The sequence below is a fragment of the Mustela nivalis genome (genome assembly GCF_964662115.1).
Source record: "Mustela nivalis genome assembly, chromosome: X".
In the NCBI taxonomy this organism is placed as follows: domain Eukaryota; kingdom Metazoa; phylum Chordata; class Mammalia; order Carnivora; family Mustelidae; genus Mustela; species Mustela nivalis.
Window position 1 is genome coordinate 130,783,916 of NC_139040.1, and position 15,350 is coordinate 130,799,265.

The following is a 15,350-nucleotide window of genomic DNA, read 5'->3' on the forward strand; positions in this document are numbered from 1 at the left end:
ATTAAAATTAAATTAAAAAAAACAGTATAAAATGGTCAAATAATGTAATGGCATTAAATTCATTTAAAAAGTCAGATATGTGCATGGGCATGTGATTGCCTCCCACACCACCGACACCATGTATCAATTATGAGAACATCATACACCAGAAGTATGGGTTTTTATTTTGCATTAGATATCATCTCACATTCAGCAGCTCAAACCAGCAACCATGTATCAGGTCATAGCGTCCAGCGGTCAGGAGTGCAGGCATCACAGAGCAGAGTTCTCTGCACGGTCACGATCCCAGCCTGAGCCGGGGCTGCATTCTCATGTGAAAGCTTGTGTGCGGCACATCTAAGTCTAAGCCCATTTAGGTTGTCAGAATTCCTTTGCTTGTGGGTGTCGAACAGAGAGCCTCAGCTCCTTGCTGACTGTGGGATCAAGGCCCCTGTAGGGTCCTAGAGACCACACACAGCACTTTGTGGCCACGCGATCTTCCTAGAGCCCTCTTCACAATACAGAAAGGGGAAAAGAGAGGATTCCACCATGATTCTGCCAGCAAGATCAATTCTTATGTAAGGAAAATCATCATATGTCACACCCGTCACAACCGCTGTAGGAGGCAACCTAAACAAGGACAGGCTCTGACTCTATTTGTCATATTCTACTGGTTAGAGCAAGTCAGAGGTCTCATTCTTGCTCAAGGGGAGAGCATTCCTTATGGGTGGGACCACCAGGAGTGGGAATGATGGAGGCCAGCCTTGAGTTTCTCCATCGCAAATAGCTACTTCCCAGTTACTTATGTTCTTTGTTATTGTTTTGTTTTTTGTTTTTAATTTGACAGACAGAGATCCCAAGTAGGCAGAGAGGCAAACCGAGAGAGGAGGAGGAAACAGGCTTCATGCCAAGCAGAGAGCCCAATGAGAGGCTCGATCCCAGGACCCTGAGACCATGACCTGAGCCGAAGGCAGAAGCTTTAACCCACTGAGCCACCCAGGCGCCCCAGTTATTATATATTTTTAATTGAAATATAGGTACATACAACATTATATTAGTTTCATGTGTACAGCATACTAAATCAACAGTTATATACATAACAAAATGCCCACCACAGTAAGCATAGGTACCATCTGTCACCATTTTAAAATTCTGAAAACAACTGCATCAACCTGAAAGCCATTCTAAAGTACTTAAATCAGCAGATTCTTTTTCTTTTTATTTTATTATTATTATTATTTTTTTTTTTTTTTGAGTATAGTTGACAAAAGGTGACATTGGTTTCAGGTATAGAACATGGTGATTCAAGATCTCTGCGCTATGCTATGTTCACAGCAAGTGTCGCTGCCTTTGTCCAATCCACACACTTTTATGTGTATTGATTTTGAATATGAAACATGTTTCATGGTGTTTGTTTATGGGTTACTTTGACCTGATGGCAAAAAGTATATTGATTTTTATAAATAATTTAAATATATTTTTTTACTTTTTTATAAACATATAGTGTATTATTAGCCCCAGGGGTACAGGTTTGTGAATCATCAGGTTTACACACTTCACAACACTCACCATAGCACATACCCTCCCCAATGTCCATAACCCAATAGAAATAATTTATACAACGTCTTGTTTTTATAAATATGAAGGCATTAAAAAACATGTATTTCTTGATATTGTCAAAATCCTAAGCACAAATAATTAGTTACTGAATATAACCCTCTGTATGTCCTAGCTGTGAGAAGAGCACAGATGTAGTGCTACTACATTCCTTCTCAGCAGTACATGAAAATGCTTAGAGATATATTGCATATGTGACAGCCAAAGAAAGTCAATAACTTCAAAGAATTATCAAAAGTATTAAAAATCACCTATAGATTGACCAGAGTTATAGAACTCGAAAAGTGTATGGCCATAGTGCTTATAATGTGACCAAAATAAGGCAGATGACTGAAAAAGATCATACCATTTTCATAAAAATAACCTGCTTTGGAAACTTGGAATCGGACCATTCTATTAAAAAACAAACAAATAAAATAAAAATCACAGTCTTGCAATCTTCTACAAGAATAGGGGTACCCGGCCAATCTTCTACAAGAATGGCACCATGTCTCCCTTAGGTTATCCAGCCTTTGCTCAGTAATAACCAGCCTAGACCATAGACAGTATGCCTACATAGCCACGTGGTCTTAAAAGACCAAAAAAATATAAATAATATACATATGTGTAAGGTTGCTATAAATTTTTTATTAGCCCATGCTTGAGCAACTGTGAAAGTCCGATTTGAGTCTTCCCTCATTAACGTGTTCATAGCCACCCTTAGCTCCTGGCTATAATAATTAAAAGATTCCCCCCATAATCACTTCATTTCTATGGTTTTCTATCTCTTACTGGGCTTCATTTAGAGACCTTTAACAAATGTCATGTTCCAACTTTACGCCCCCTCGTTGTACAGAAACTAATGAAGCATATTAGTTACTCTGAAAACACTGATGTCGTTGGAGACAAGACTGGTGACATCCACGGTTACAGTACGGAGCTAATTTGTGTTGCACGTTTGCACATGGCCATTTGAGAAGTCTACGTGTTCATAATGGTCATTAGAGCCATAGGTGATATATTTTAAATGGGCTTCATTTTGCTGCCCTGCTTGTTCATTAGGAGAGAAACTAGGTAGCTCATTTAATAATGCAATATTTTTGGAAGACACAATGAGTGCTCCATAACTGGAGATTTCATCCAGAATCTAGGACACTACAAAATCCATTTACTCAACCACTCTATGAATATCCCAATTTGCATGATGCCATTCTACAAACCACAAAGAGGCAAGGACAATAGACTCTGAGTGTCATAATTTCACCTAGGGTAATCATCTTTAGAGAACACTCTTGAAAATGCACTTTATGAGTCCATGGATTTACGGGCTTTTGGATGTCTTCATAATGGTCCTATGATAGCAGGTTTCTTTAGAAGAATCTTGTGCTGGAAGAGCACTGTGCATGTCCTGGGATGTCTGTCTCTACCACATAAAGGAGAGGATACATTGCTCGTGGTAAGAGTGGACACTTAGACCATTGTGGAACTGAAAGCCAGTGGACAATCTTGTGTAAAGAAGGCAAACCTCATTATCTAAGACTAGAGGGATGGTTGGAGGCTCTGGTACTTCTAGAAACTGTCTTATCCACACCAATCATCACATGCCTTCATGATACTTGCATCCATTGTTCATTGTACATATTGAATTTTGCCCCTCCCAAATGCGTATATTGAAGTGCCCACCCTTAGTTGCTCAGGATGGGACCTTACTTGGAGATAGAGTCATTGCAGCTATAGGTATCAAAGGGAAGACGAAATCACCTGCAGTAGAGGGGAGCCTTAATCCAGAATGACCAGCGTCCCTCTTAAAAGAGGAAATTTGGACCAAGAAACATGCACAAAAGAGGAACACATGAAGATTGGGAATATGCCACTATAAACTAAGGAACTACCGGAAGCTAGGAGAGAGACCTGCATAGATCTTCTGCCAGAGTCTTGAGAAAGAGCATGGCCCTGCGGGTACACCGTCCTCTCTGACTTCTGTCCCCAGAACTGTAAGAAAGTAAATTGTGGTTGAAGTCGCTCCATCTGCCACACTTTCTTACGGCACCCATGCAAGTACATGCTGCCCTCTTTTGGTGCCATGAGTAGAATTCACAGCAACTGGCTTAAGCAGAGGATTTTCTTGTTAGAAAGTTCAAAGACTCTCCAGGGAGCCTGGTTTGTGCAGTTGGAACAAAATCCAACCAGCCAGTAGGAACTTCTATAGCACCAACAACGGGCTGTACCCTTGTCACTGAACACCACAAGGGTACTCTGACACATTGGGACAACTGAATGCCTTCCCAGGAAGAGTCAGAGCCTAATTTCCCTGCCACCAAGTCGCTTACTTCTCAAGCCACCTGAGATGTCCACTCATTATCAGCCCTTGTCACCTTGTCTGTAGCTGATGTCCAAGAGAGTCTGGAATGTTGGCTGGATTATATCTGAAATCATCATCGGCTTGGGGAAGTCCATAAAGAATGCAGAAGGTTTAGGCCAAAGAGGACAGAAGTCTATAGACACATCTGAAACTTCAACCACTATAGACATTATCTTGTGAGGAGTTCTTCTTCCAGTAAGAGAAGTCATTTGAAAGCCATGATAATGCCCAGTGTTTTGGAGTCTAAGGACAGTAAGGGTCCACAGCTGGAGTTTGCATGGGTTTTTAGCTGCGGCAGAGCACTTAGCCCAAGTCCGAACAAAGACAACAGTCAGGCAGTGCCCTTGGAGCATGTTGGATGTGCTACGTATGGGCATCCCGTCCAGAGCAAGATCAGCTGTGACCTTATGACCACTGCACTCCCTGTGGTGGCCATTGGAGTCTCATTGTGTATGGCGTCCTGACAGGAGCAGACCTGATGTGGAGAAGCAAATATAGTTCCACGAAGATCCAAAGGACGAAAGGGTTCCACACTGAGATCTTATTTCCAACCTGCAGTCCATGAAAATGTCTCTCTGCATCCTGTGTTGATCTCTGTATGGTGACCATGATCTCTGTTTTCATAACTGGTATACCTTCTGTCCCACACAGCATTGTCAATTTTTCTCTTTCCACATTTTGTGTTCTGTATAGATTTACTATTCCAATACATTTTATGATCATTTAATTCCATGTAGACGGGAATGTGTATGGATTGCAACTGGATAAGGTCACTTACACGCACCACTTTCAGCTTTACTTTTTCCATAAAAAAATTATCTTTTTGCATATCCTATTCATACCTCTTAGTAAGTCTTATTGTTTTCTGTGCAAAGTCGTGACTATCTTTCAGTTCTCACGTGAACTGCAAGGCTAGAAATATATGATATCTTAAAGAGCATTATGTGTGCCCAGTTAGTTTTCCTACATCTGATATCAATTTGAGGATTTATTTTATTTACGGAGTCATTCAGAATTTTCCGAGTAGATGATCGTGTCACCAGGAAATAAAAAATAACTCTATCTCCTCCTTGACAGCATTCACACCATGGGTTTCTTCTTGTTTTACTCTATTTGCTAAAATTTCCATGGGCGTGTCAAATAATAGCGCCGACAGCAGGCATCTTCTTCTACTCTGTTCTTTTAATTAAAATTAGTTTTAACGTTTCCCGTTTAAGATGTTTGCTGTTCATGTGACAGTAATGACTGCCTTATTGCTTGCAGGTGTTTTAGTTATTTTCTGGCTTTCCTTCCCTCACCCATGCAGAGACAGTCAACAGATAATAGTTCAGGTCACTGAAGATCAAGACATTAATTCCTTTGGACACACAGTAGTTAGATTTTATATCATTTTTTTAAAAGATGTCTACATGTGGAAAACAGTGGTCAGAGCAAAGAGAGGAAACATCGTCTTACAGGTTGATGGACTAACCCTCATCTTGTGTGTCATCTGCCCAAAATTCGGTAATGCCTCCTGCTGATTTTTGTGGAGTATTTCCACTTTGGTGGGTTAAACAGACCATTTCTTCGAGGGCTCCTTTCATGTTCCTCTGTCCAGTGTAAATGCGTCCTGGGAATGGGGTTGGTTTGAGTCACTGATGAGGTATCAGATGAGGTCAATCTGCACCAACACAGTCTGCCACCGGGATGGCTTTGTTTAATTGGTTGTTGTAAACCAGGATGTAATCAGCTCAGGCCATTCCATCAGTCTTCAGGACAGGCTTTTTTCTCTCGAAAATTTGAGTAATGAAAGTGGTCAAAAGGTCTTCCATCCACCCAACCACTGACATGATGAACGGCAACAGTCCATGTAATTCCAGTGAATGTTTTTTTTTTTTTTTTTTTTTACTGATTCATGCTCTGAATTGCAGATGTCCTTGTCTTTAGTTTGAATATGAAGAAAGGAACTTCATGATTCTAAGGGAAGAAATATAAATTTGCCCTTTTACGTTGTATTCTCTCATAGTGCGTATATAGAGCTTTTTGCCATGACTCTTACAGCTAACAATGGTATAAAAATAATAATAATAATATAAGAAGAAGAAGGAGGAGGAGGAAGAGGAGGAGGAGGAGGATAAGAAGAAGGAAAAAAAAAGGAAGGAGAAAGACTATCAGGAAATGAATGGTTCAGGAAAGCCCTAAATAGATAATGTGCAGTTTTATTAGTTTGAGTTGCTTTGAACATTATCTGAGTAGGACCAGCAACTGAATTTTGAAGTTTCTTTTCAGATCTATGATGCTACCAGTTTAAATGTTCCTTAAAGGGGCACCCAGGTGGCTCAGTTGGTTAGGCAACTGCCTTCAGCTCAGGTCACAATCCTGGAGTCCTGGGATCGAGTCCCTCATCAGGATCCCTGCTTGGTGGGGAATCTGCTTCTCCCTCTGACATTCTCCCCCATCTCATTCTCTCTCTCTCTCTCTCTCAAAGAGATAAAAATCTCTTTTAAAAAAATGTTCTTTAAAAAGCATTCATTTGATAATCACATAATGCAAGATAAAATAAATATCCATACATTTTATAATTAAGTGATAAGGTTTTCACTTATTTCTATTATACTGAGGGGCAGCTGGGTGGCTCAGTCAGTTAGGTGTGGAGTCCTTGGAGTCCTGAAATTGAGCCCCACATCCCAGGAAGCCTGCTTCTCCCTCTACCTCTGCTGCTGCTCCCCCCACTTTGCTCTCTCTGTCAAATAAATAAAATATTTTTTATAAAAAACAATGAGTGTTTTTAAAAAAAAATGTCTGTGTACAACCATTTGCAGATATTCTCTGTGAAATTATCTTGGGAATATCTTTAAAATTTAATTTAATATTATTTAAAAATCTTTCAACTCAGTCAAATTGGGAATGCACCCAATTGGAGGGGAAGCTGGCCATTTTACAGAGAACCTTTGACAAAGAACCATAATACCGTGTAGACATGGCAGAGCACAGTAAGCAGAGTGGGGTTTCCAAGAGTGGCAGCCTATGGAAAGAGACAGATGGTAGACGAGGTCTAGTTAGTGACGTTCGTCTGGTTTCTCCTGGTGCCATTTCTGGCCAATGGGCTGTAAAGTCCTCTTCTGGGATTCACCTTTGCTCCTCCAGGTAGAGATGGTGGGGGGTGGACAGCACCTTTGCAAATCCATGCCCTACTTTGTTAGGCAAAGAGCAAAAGCTCAGGGAGCTTTGCTGTTGTGCGTTGCTCAGTTGCCTTCAGCTCAAAGTTATCCTTCCATCAAAGATGTACACTTTGGAGATCCTTCTCCAATTTTTGTCCCCTCTGGAAATGGGTAGTCATTGTTGGAAAGATGGCATTTCAAGTTTTGCTCAAGGGAATCCATCAGATGACAGTATCTCCTTTCAATATGCGTGCTTTCCATGAAGCTACCCAAAGGCAATTGGAGATACAAGTGTGCCCATCCACACACATTTTAAAAAATGAATAAATGATTCCACGTGGTACAGTTGAAAACCTGAGGGGAAAAAGAAAGAAAAAATGTTTTGTGTTAACAATCACTTGCGTGGCAACTCTAAAAAGTAAATTTGGAATGCTAGTATATGTATTTTTTTTTTCACGTGTAGAGATTTCAGAATTAACGGAACAGTTCTGACTGAGGAGTGCCTTCATGCATTTCGATTTCCTGACATTAAATTTTAGTTAGGTTCTCATGCATGTGCAGAAACGTGAAGTGTTTGTGCTAATTAGTCAAATCGAAATAACATTCAATCTTGGGTTCTCGTGCATGTGCGGAAAAGTGAAATGTTTGTGCTAATTAGTCAAATCAAAATATCATTCAAGAACACCAAATTGTGCAGCAATTCTATCTTAAGTTATGCAAGACTAGGAGTGTAGTAGGGTACATAAAAGATGTGGAAACCTGAGAAGATTATCTGTCCTTATCCCTTAGTCCCTCTCAGCCCAGAAGCCTCGATTGTAGGGAAATGTCCCAAATTTCACTGGTTTCTACCATGGTATAATGAGAAAGGGGCTCTCTCTTGACATACATGATATGTGATTATACTCACCAGTCAAAATCATTGAGCTTCAGGAACTCTTCCTATCTGAAACTAGAAAGGAAATAATTTTTAAATGAACTTAACTTCCAGAAATCAGTACATTGACCAGTTCTTTGAAGAGACCCAACATTGCAGGTACAAAGATGAATTGTTTTTTGTTTGTCTGTTTGTTTTGTTTTCCTCCAATTCCATCTCCAATTCGATCACGTTGACTAATAATTCATTCCATCCCATAAAGGCTTGTCTGACCAATTCCATTGCTTCCTGGCTCATTTAACAATGATCGAGTTGAGTCTGAACCCAATTTACTCTTCCATGATGTTCTGCGGGTTGAGTTGTTCCTTAAAAAGACACATCGAACCTTTGACCACAATGACCCCCCCCCCAAAACTGTGAATGTGGTCTTATTTTGACATAGGGTCAGGCAGATGCCATCAAGCATGAGCTCATAGTAGATCGGGCGAGCCTTCACTGAGTGCTTGGAGTCCTTAGAAGAGAGATGGGCCGACAGACACACATAGAAGGAAGAGAGTCCTGTGAAGCTGGAGACAGACATGGTGGTGATGTATCTACAAGCCAATGAAGAATAAATACTTTCAGCAACCACCATGAGCACAGCGAGAGGGAGACATGAGACACTTTCTCCCTCATCTCCTCTTGGAGAAACCAACCATACATACTAACATCTCGATTTGAGACTTCTGATCTCCAGAAACACAACAGAAAATACGTCTGTTATTTTCATCCTCCCCAATCAGGGTGCTTTGGAGTAGCATCCCTGGGGAATGAACCTGACTATAATGTTCGTTCTCCTGCTCCAGGGCCAGTGAGGTCTCCACCTGAGAGGTGCAGATCCTGAACTCTGCTCTCCTGTTACTCTCCCCCTCTCCCCTTCCCCATGAAGAAGGGCAAATGGAAGTTTCACCCAGTTGAATTTCTTTGCATTGTGAATGGATCTGAAATCTGGTTTTCTCACGTGACACATGCTAGGGTCCGTCTAGAGACCTCTCAGTTGGGCAGCTTGGTGAATTCAAGGAGAATTCTGCATCACTTTTTGAGCAATAGGGGAAAAATTCCCACTGCACATTTTATTACCTTAATACTTGAACTTTAAGGAATGCTTTCATGAACCTGTTGCAGAAGAATCAAAATCATGAGTGAATTATCACCTTTGCTGCTACCTTTTTAGAGAGGAGCAAGCATATGTATACGTGTATACGTATTCTCGTATGGAAGATAGCTGTGTCATCACAGCAGTTTCAAAATAAGAAAGAAAAAGAAAGAAAAGCTCTCCATAATGCCACAAATGGTTTAACTAAATGTCTTTATCTGGTTTGGGTATCAGGGTAATGCTGGCTTTGTAGAATAAATTTGGAAGCTTTCTTTCCTCTTCTATTTTGGTAATAATTTGAGGAGAATAGGTATTAACTCTTCTTTAAACATTTGGTAGAATTCACCTATTAAGGCATCTCACCCTGGACTTTTGTTTGCTGGGAGTTTTTTGGGGAGCGGAGAGAGATGGAAAATGGGAGTTTTTTGTTTGGGTTTTCTTTTGGGGTGGGGGCGATGGAGAGGAAGTAAGAACCCAAGTAGACTCTCTGCTAAACCCAAGAGCCTGACATGGGGCTCAATCCCACCACTCTGAGAGATCATGACCTGAGCCAAAACTAAGAGTCAGACCCTTAACTGACTGAACCACCCAGGTGCCCCTTCTTGGGAGTTTTAAATTCAATTTTGTTACTAGAAATTCATCCGTTCAGATTTTCTGTTTCTACCTGATTCAGTTTGGGAAGACCATGTTTCTAGAAATTTACTCATTTTTCCCTCAGTTGTCCAACTTTTGCCATACACGTTTTTTGTAGTGTTCTTGTACAGTCCTCTGTATTTCTGTGGTGCTGGTTATTACTTCTCCTTTGTTTTTGATTTTATGTGGATCCTATCTCTTTTTTTTTTGATAAGACCTTTTTTTTTTTTTTTTCCTGAACTGAATGGTTTATAACTGGAATTATGCCTTTTCATTTTCTTTAATGGCACAGCCTCTTTCTTCACACTTCTAACAAAAACACAGATAATTGTTCTTGCCAATAATACACTAATTCTGAGCATTTTCCCCTTTGGTACCTATCCTAACTTCCTTCCTTCCCAAGCTCTTCTTGAAAATGCTGGGTTTGAGACAGACCATTCCTTTCATTGCCGACCCATTATTTTACGTGTTTAGGACATACAGTTGACCATATCAGTGCTAAAGGGCACCCATTCATTTATTTCAAGATTGGCTTTTGTTCAAAGCCAGTGAAAGAACCCCACGGAATCCTTATGTGCACGCACAAAATAAACCATTTTTCCTTCAACAGATATAGCCTTTGTTACAGTTGCATGAATATTTTTAAAATCACAATTCTTAGACCCACACCATGAGATGTTTCATGGAAGCTATCATAAATGTATTTACCAATCCAGTCATTCATCTAACATATCAACATCTGTTTCACAAAGGGAGTGCAGGGCTGATCTATATTTTCGCTCTATAGGCATATCCACATATTGATAGAAAACCCAAGCCTGTGGTTGTAAGCGAAAGGAGTATGTTGCAGCTTCCGTATGATAGTCTCTGAAGATTAAACAACTCACTACTGAAGCAGAGGATTGAGATAGCACAAACCTCCATTCAGATCCTGATGACTGTGTTTGAGGGTTTTTTAAACACAGTGTCCTGCTCCTTCCTAATAGGATCTGAATAGTGGAGCCACCAGAATGAGGGAAATCACACACCACGAGACTGTTTAATGAACTGGAGAGGATCTCAAAGGCACGGCCGTAAATTCCCTGAAAATTGGACATTGTCAGGAGAAATCTGGCACCTACTCCAAGATGATTGCAAAAGGAAATACCCCCCTGCCAGGAGTTAACAGCATTTTTTTTTTTTTAAACTAAAAGCTGAAGCGAGCGTAATTTGCAGTTTGCAACGTGTAATCTCTCGTAAGGACCCAGTGATTTACAGATCTGCTCACCCCTCTCTAATCTATGTGTTGTATTAGCCAGGTGTGCCTTATGAATTCCATACAAAGTAAGATCAACAGTCCGTCAAACCCCCTGATTTGCCGCTCGGCTTTTAAAGGCATCTCCCGCTGAAATGACAGAAGACGTGCCCTTCACAAACCCTTTAACGTGCTTTGGGAATGGATATAGCATTAGCAAACGAAGCATTGCTACCCATCACCTTGTAAGTCTGTTCTCACTGGCCAAAACGGCTATTTAAATTCTAAATTCTGCAAATCACATAGGAAACAGGATATCACAACAAGCGGTGTTTATTGTTGCCAGAAAAAATGAGAAATAACTAAAAGCTTGGTCTTCATTTTCTTTTTTGAAGATTTTATTGATTTGACAGACATAGATCACAAGTAGGCTGAGAGGCAGGCAGAGACAGAGGAAAGGAAGCAGCCCCCCCCAAGCCGTGACCCTGATGCGGGACTCAATCCCAGGACCCTGAGACCATGACCTGAGCCAAAGGAAGAGGCTTTAACCCACTGAGCCACCCAGGCGCCCCAAGCTTTGTCTACATTTAACCAATACATGTACTATTTAAGGGTTAGGCAGCAGGTAGAATCATGTTGCCTCATATTTTCAAGTATTATTTTTATTATTTTCAAAAGACAAAAATTGGAGCTAATTATTTATTTGCTTCAAATAAAAGTTTGCAGAAGGCCATAAATCATATCATTAATTTTCCATATAAATCAATTATAGCAATCGCCTCTCCTTGATTACCAGTGAGACTATTTTGGAATCATGAATGTAGATTATTATGTAAGTGGGATACTTTTGTATTTTGATCCAATACTTTGAGTTTTGATTGATTGCATCTAGGATTATTGATGGGAAATGGACATGTCTTATGTCTAGATGGGATAAATTATATCATTCTGGACTTCCCAGAATTGACGTCCACAACCTTTTAATGTATAGTAGTTTTCGTGAAGGCGTGTGAAATGGAACTCACACACGCTTTTCGTAGTCATTGATCAAGGGACACCTCAGTGGCTCCGTTGGTTAAGTGTCCAACTCTTGATTTCTGCTCAGGTCATGATCTGAGGGTTGTGGGGTCAAGCCCTGAGCTGGACTCTGGATTCATCAGGAAGTCCCTTCAAAGATTATGTCTCCCTCTCCCTCTGCTTCTCCCTCACTCATGCTGTTTCTCTAAATTAAAATACAATAAAAATAAAATAAAAATAATAAAATAATAAAAAAAAATAAAAGGATTGACAGGAAGTCAAATACCCAGTTGGATGTAAAAGGTCTTTTTAAGTAGGCTCCACATCCAGTGTGGGTCTTGAACTCCCAGCCCTGAGATCAGGAATCGTATGGTCTGCCAACTGGGCCAGCCGGGTGGCACCAAAATTTATTTGTTTTAAATTAGCTGTTGATCATATTTTATTTCTCCGATGTTTAATCGGTTCAGCTCATATTGGTTGATTCTCTATTTACCGTACATAAACAAAAGACTGGGTTGATATGTACTCAATGACATACTTATCTTGGCATCCTGTATTGAGTTGGTGAGGACTAATTAAAGAACTTGTATTTGCACTAACAGAAATATGAAAAATGTTCTAACAGAATTTTGGATCCTGGAGAGTTTGGATCTTGGAGAGTTTGGGGAGAAGACCCATTTGTAGCGAAGCTGAAATCTCTCACTAATCTTGAGGGCAAGATTTTTCTCTTGAAAAGGAAGAAATGTCAAGCATGAAGAATGTTTCTGATGATCAGTTCCAAAGGATTACGCTGTTACTCATTGCTCCGAATACCAATTTTTATTATCATAAATTTCTGTAAATAATTTGCATTATTAAAATCGCCAGGTAAGGACTTCTGCTTCCAAACAACTTGGAATGAGAGACACCAGAATTTAGTCATATCCAAAAGGGAAAAAAATGAGATAAGGAAAAAAATATATAAAAAATAATAGTGTATAATAATAATAGTAATATATACTAGATACCTTTATATCTCCTAACATAAGATGAAAACACAGTTGCATAAGTTGAAAACTAAATGTAAATTTGTATTAACATAAAATGAATGTGTATCAGAAACACCCCCGCCTCCAACATCCTTAGGAACAAGTGAAAATCATCCTTAACAAGGAAAAATGTAAACTGAATGACAGTGACTCCAATATGCTATTTTGGATTAAATAATAATAATAATAATAATTAGGTTTTTGAAGAGAAAATGAGTTGTTATAATAATTTAAAAAATAATTACAATTCCATCTGTGCTGAAATATGCAATGACCTTTCCAATTAGGAATATAAATTTGTTCTTCTGTTCTATTATTTTTTAAATCAGAATAGAAATTATAAACTTATTAATATGAAGATATAACTGAGTTCAGGTTGTGTTACTGAAAAGTTTTGAATTGTGGTCAAGTGTATCACACAGAATTGCCTCTGAAATTCAGAGATGGTTGCTTATTCAAGTCCCATGAGTAACCTCAACTCAAACATAACTACAGTTGTAAGCAAGACTTCTCATTTGAGAAAACGTCCCTCCACTTTGGTATAGAGGAATTACATTATTTGAGTACCCAGGAGGAAGAGCCCAAGGTTATACTTCCTTTACGTCTTTGCGTTCTGTCCCCCTCTTAATGCCTAAAGCTGGGAACCAACGGAACGCACACGGAGAAGCGAAAAAGTGTGCTCTATGGTGGCAAAAACTGTTGCTGGACTTTAGACCAATGGGTTTCTTGGAAATTGCTAACTTTTCAGTGCAGAATCATTACTACCCTCTTAAACCTGGAAGATATATGAAGGTTATGGGAAACTTTAGGGGAATATTCCAGGAATCTTTCTGTTGACCGCGAGTAAGGAAATGTGCATTTCCCAAAGAACATGAAAACACTCATTCAAAGATACATGTGGCCCTCTATTTATTGTATTATTTTCAATAGCCAAGATATGGAAGCAGCCCAGGTGTCCTTTGAAGAATGAACGGATAAAGAAGATGTGGTCCCTCACAGTGGAATACTACTCAGTCATAAAAAAGGATGAGATCAGGCATTTGTAGTGATGTGCATGGGACCCAGAATGTGTTAAGTAAGTCGGACAGACAGAGACAAATACCATTTGGTTTCACTCATCTGGAACTCAAGAAAAAACACAAATTAATAAACAAAGAAAAGAAACACCCATAAATATAAAGAATAAACTGATGGTTGTGAGAAGGATAGGCAAGATGGGTGTAGGGCAGTGGGAGATACAGGCTTCCAGTTATGGAATGAAGATTTCGTGGGAAGAAAAGGGACAGCACAGGAAGTATAGTCAATGGTATTGTCATTGTGTTGTGGGTGGTGACAGATGGCACCCAACCTTGTGGTGAGCACAGCCTAATGTGTAGACCTATCAAATCCCTACGATATACACCTGAAACCAAGGTAAAATTGTGTTCCATACTGTAGTTCCATAAGGAAAAGAAAGAAAATTGAGTGTTTCCCTGAGTTAGTTTAGATCAGAAAAGAGAAGAGAGCGCCATTGTTTATTTTCTGTGTAACAGCGAAGGACCATCCAATGATAGAAGGAGCCTGATTCTCTGTTCGGTGTGTTTTCTTCTTAAAGAGGGTATACAACAGCTCCTACTGTGAGCTGTGGTTAAACCCGTGTTATTTGGGGATGTAGTCACGTCCCTATGCTCTACACCAGCCTTTCTGAAGTCACCAGGGCTGGAGGTCCACCAACTGCCTTTCCCAAACGCCTGGCCAGCTGTCATCCCTGGAATTCCCAGGGTAATTCCAGCATTCCTATAATTTTGTCTAGACGGCAGAGCTATTCGGAGGAAGCTAGCTGTCCAAAGAGCACAGCCATGGTTGACGTTGGCACTGCCTTACAGTAGGTGGCGGTTGAGTCTGAGCTGGCATTGCAGACTCAGCAAAAGTCATGAATTCCTGCTAATGCGCAGAACCTTGCTAGCAGTTCCTGACTCAGCAGGTCTCCATCACTGATGGACCATTGTCCTGGGGTCCGTGGCATCTTCCTCAGGTGCACACAAGTCTTACGCCTCCTCCTTGACTTTCCCCCATGCCCTTTTGTCTTCTCTGTGGTTCCTGCAGCATTCCTGATTCCGTTGGTGCAACCAAACCCCTATCATTCAGTCCTCCATTTGAAATACCTGGGATGTGCTGTTTTCCTGATTACAGCTGGATGAATTCAACCCCTCTCTAGGCGTTTGCATTCCTCAAATGGGAATCAAGGTGGTCAGAGTCTAAGGAGTGTCAACACAGAAAGAAAGTGAGGTGTGTGATGGATATAAGAAGCTTCCCTAGACTGGGTGATGTGTGTGGACATGACCATTGGAACAAGAGTGTCCAAGGGATGCA